The sequence below is a fragment of the Rattus norvegicus genome, unplaced genomic scaffold (assembly GCF_021556685.1).
Source record: "Rattus norvegicus strain SHRSP/BbbUtx unplaced genomic scaffold, alternate assembly SHRSP_T2T unassigned-0000116, whole genome shotgun sequence".
Taxonomy (NCBI): Eukaryota; Metazoa; Chordata; class Mammalia; order Rodentia; family Muridae; genus Rattus; species Rattus norvegicus.
The window spans coordinates 160,001-165,000 of record NW_028238837.1 but is presented as its reverse complement, the minus strand read 5'-3'; positions in this window follow the sequence as shown (position 1 = coordinate 165,000).

Here is a 5,000-nt window from a genome sequence, read left to right as displayed (position 1 = left end):
TATTTTTTTCCTTTTCACTCCTTTATTTGAGTCAGGGGTGTCTGCACATAGACCTGGAAATCAGTACCTAGATCAGGCCTGCCTGCCTGCCTGCCTGCCTGCCTGCCTGCCTGCCTGCCTGCCTGCCTTCCTCTATCTCACAGAGACACAGTTCTAAACACCTCTGCCTCTTGAATGATGGAAATAAAGACATGCACGAACACCTGGCTTCCTTTCATTGTACATTTAGCCTAATTTCAGTTTTATTCATGTCTGGGAGGAGACTTGCTTGTGTGCTGTAGTTCAATTCCTTTCACTGTGTGGTTTCCCCACCACCTTGGCCACCATGCCACGTGGAAGAGAAGAAGAGATGAACCATATTGTTGGCACCCATATAACAAACACTTGGTTGCTTCCTCTGAGCCCTCTGAGTATCCTTACATCTCTGTATTTTAAAGTGGTTTTGTTTGTTTTTTATTGCTGTCAAACTCTCTCTCTCTCTCTCTCTCTCTCTCTCTCTCTCTCTCTATCTATCTATCTATCTATCTATATGTGTGTGTGTGTGTGTGTGTGTGTGTGTGTGTGTGTGTGTGTGTGTGTATTTTTTTTCTTCCCCCAGAGCTGAGGACTGAACCCAGGTCCTTGAGCTTGCTAGGCAAGGACTCTACCACTGAGCTAAAACCCCAACCCCTATCTCTGTGTTTTAAAAAGTAGACTCTGGAGCAATACCGGGCAGGTCTCCAAGGCGGGTCCTTCGCTTTATTTTATTCTTTTTGTTTTTAATTGTTAAAGATTTGTTTGTTTGTTTGTTTGTTTTATGTCTATTCGAGTACCCTGTAGGTGTCTTCAGACACCCCAGAAGAGGGCATGATTGACAATTACAGATGGTTGCAAGCCGCCATGTGTTGGCTGGGTATTGAACTCAGGACCGCTGTAAGAGCAATCAGTGCTCTTAACGACGGTGCCATCTCTCCATCCACCTACTTTATTTTATTCTCTATGCTCTCTTGTGCGAGTCAAGGTCAAGCAGGCAAGAAACACCCAAACAGATTGGTCCATCACCACTTTCTGAATTCTTTTTGTTGTTGATGTCAGGGATGTAAAGCAAGTTTACCCATGAAGAATTGTAAGGGAGTCCTTCTGATTTAGAGAATAGCAGCCTTGAAATGAAATGAGAATCACAACAAGCATTTGTCTTATTGTTTTTGTTTTTTTCTTCCTTTTCTTCGGAGCTGAGGACCGAACCCGGGGCCTTGTGCTTCCTAGGCAAGCGGTCTACCACTGAGCTAAATCCCCAACCCCTACATTTGTCTTAAAGTCTGAAAAACACAAAACAAAACAAAACAAAACAAAACAAAACAACAACAACAACAACAACAACAACAACAACAACCAAGAACAAACCATGAGACCGCAGAAATCCTCAGGCGGAGGAGTAAGGAGCTAGTTTTTATTGGTTAGGGTATTATTTGGTCGGGTGGGGGTAGGGGTGGGGGTGGGGGTGGGGGTGGGGGTGTTGTCCTTCCTACACCTCTCTTGCATGAATGAGCTGAACATTACTTAAGCTTGTGTCCAAAACTGTCCATTTTTTAGATTGATCCCAGGAGGGAGGGAGCGAGCCGGGGATACAGCACACCCTCTCTGGCCTCAGAGGTCCAGGCTCCCGCTGGCAGGGCCCGAAGGGACTCCTGGGGGGAAAAAAAATAAAGTCTCCGAGGCACCACCTAGCCGGTTTTATTCTTGAAGAAAAGCAAACATACATAATGGAATAAGGGAAAGAAAAAACCCTGTTTTCTATATACACAAGCAGTCGTAATTTGTTATAGTGTCCCCTTTGCGTAGTTTGGATTCGATGACTTTATTTTATCAAGCAAGTTTTAAACAGCGGTAACTCCAAAGAGGAGTCAACAGCCCCTTTAAGTGCAGTCAGTCATTGACCCTTTGGTCTGTCTGTCTGTCTGTCTGTCTGTCTGTTTCAAAACGAGGGAGGGCCTGCCTGCCTGCCTGCCTGCCTGCCTGCCTGCCTGCCTGCCTGCCTGCGTGCCTGCATCAGATCTAAATACAGTTCTCAGAGGGGAAGACAGAGACAAGTCAGAAGTCACTAGCACTCAATGGACGACCACCAACCTAAGGGCAGGCCTAGGGTAGAATTTGATGGACGGACGGACGGACAGACGGACGGACGGACGGATGGACAGATGGACAGAAAGGATCTAGGAGGAGCTTTGGGAAAGATGAAAAGCCTCCATTTCCCCCCAAAAGAACGAGCCCCAACAGCTGGGCTCTTCGAGATGAGTTATAAGGGAACACACATACAGTTTTGTATCACACATACAGTTTGTCATCATCCGTCAATACCAGGTAGACTTTTCAACGTATGTAGGTAGCTGTTGTCAGGTCAGTCCTTTACTAAGCCTCATGTAAGCTCTGCAGGGTAAGCCTCAGGAATTCATCTGTGCGTCCCGCAGGGTATGCTTTCTTGCTTTGTTAAAGGCTAGACTTTGGTTGCTGTCTGTCTGTCTGTCTGTCTGTCTGTCTGTCTGTCTGAATGAATGAATGAATGAATGAGCGAGGGAATGAACGAATGAGGAGGGATGCACATGCCTATGGTTTTAAGATGCTTAATTTCTTTACAAGGTTTATTTATTTAAACATTAAACATTGGGGTTGGGGATTTAGCTCAGTGGTAGAGCGCTTGCCTAGGAAGCACAAGGCCCTGGGTTCGGTCCCCAGCTCCGAAAATAAAATAAAATAAAATAAAATAAACATTAAACATTAATCGGAAATAATGGAGTCAGCAGTTAAGAGTTCTGACTGTGTTCTTCCAGAGGTCCTGAGTTCTATTCCCATGGTGGCTCACAACCCTCTGTTATGGGATCGATCTGCTGTGTGTCCGAAGACAGCTGCAGTGTGCTGTTTGTAGGGTAAAGAAAAAATACTAAAGAAGAAAAAAAAAAAAGAGAGAGAAAAAGTTAGAAGCACCAAGTCAAGTCATGTAAATATTGCCCACATTCGGATTTAGACATGCCTGAGCTGTCAGGGCGAGGCTGGGTGAGAGCGAATCAGTGAACGATCGGACTCTTCCTCTCTCTGTGAGGGTGTGTCATGAACTCTATTACCATTTCCAAAGAGTTAGGTATGCTGGAGCGAAGTGGACCGGAAAGCCAAGGGAGGAGAGGTATGCCTACACGAGTCCCCAACCCCCGCCCCCCCCCCAGGGAGACATCCTCGAGTGGTGGGGGGAGGAGCGAAGGTGTGGAGGGATAATTTCCAACAAATAAATCCCAACAAATAAATTACTAGAGACTTGATTCATTGATTTACTTTAAATTTATTGAGTGTATCGGGAAAGAGGGAAAATGGGTCAAGGAGGGAGGGAGGGAGGGAGGGAGGGAGGGAGGGAGGGAGGGAGGGAGGGAGGGAGAGAGGGATATCTTTTCCTCCAAATCGGCTGGTATGTAGTCTCAGTGCGTCAGAAAAAAGACTGCTTCTGGCCTCCTTTCTGATTACCCCAAGGCAGTCTGGTCACCGTGCTGTAATAGAAAGGGAAACCACAGTCAAGTCATGGGAGCGAGCGAGCAAGCAAGCAAGCAAAAATCATAAACAAAAGCAAAAACACGTCTGTTAAGTTGAGCAGAGCAGAGCAGAGCAGAGCAGAGTAGGGCAAAGCAATACAAGGTCACATTCCACAAAGGCTGATATAGTCTGCCATCTTGGTCTACAGAGTGAAAAGTAGAAGGAGAAAATGAATATCGCTTTGTGTGTCACAAAGTTTTTAAGTTGTAAGGAACATTGCAGGGCTAAACCTTCAAATCCTCAAACCACCCAACCCAAGCCTCCTCCTCATCCTCCTCCTCCTCCTCCTCCTCCTCACCCCCCATTGCCCCCCCCCGTGTGTGTGTGTGTGTGTGTGTGTGTGTGTGTGTGTGTGTGTGTGTGTGTGTTTGCGCACGAGCTCGAGCTCGGGCACGCATTTCTTTCACTGCACAACCATCATTGGAGGACGTTTAAATAAACACGAATGAATCAGACAGGCAGACAGACAGGGGCCCATAATGGATCCCTACAACTCGGTGGTGGTGGTGGTGGTGGTGGTGGTGGTGGTGGTGGTGGTGGTGGTGGTGGTGGTGGTGGTACACACCGATTTGTTGACCTCTTTCTTTTAAAGAAAGGACAAGAAACAAAGAGAAATAAAAATGAAGGAATATAGACCTAGCCAAATATTATTTTATTCCCTCCTTCATGGAGCGACAAGAAGATTTATTCATCAACCTTCGTCTAGAATAAGAAAGTAATTGCAAATGAAATCGAGCCATCTTACTGTAATAAGATGTTATCGAGAGAAAGGGGAATTGGATACTGGATCCATTGCTGCCCCCCCCCCCCACACACAAATTGGAAAGAAAAGCAACTCCCCAGATCGCTCAACTAACGAGGCTTATTTAAAACTGGAAAAAGAGGGCTGGAGAGATGTCTCAGCGGTTAAGAGCCCTGGCCGCTCCTCCAGAGGTCCTGAGTTTTCAATCCCCAGCAAGCACATGGTGGCTCCCAACCATCGGTAATGGGATGAGGCCTTCTTCTGGTGTGTCTGAAGATAGTTACAGTGTACTCATAGTCACAAAATAAATAATTCTGGAAAAGAAGAGGAAATAACTTTAAAAAAGAAAGGAGGCTGACTGGTCGACCTTCCTTCCCTCCCTCCCTCCCTCCCTTCCTTCCCTCCTCCCTCCCTCCCTCCCTCAGGTTCGTACCTAGGAACTCATGCACACAGCCACACCCCCCACACACACATATATTTAATATTCAATATTTATAAAAAATACGACTGGAGAGATGGTGAGAACAATGGAAAGCAGAGAACTATTCAGCTGACCAATTGATACCTTCAGTTTGCTTATAATGGAAGGGACAACTGGCCGACCCCTCCCCTGTCACACACACACACACAGAGAGAGAGAGAGAGAGAGAGAGAGAGAGAGAGAGAGAGAGAGAGAGAGAGAGAGAGAGAGAGAATTGAATGT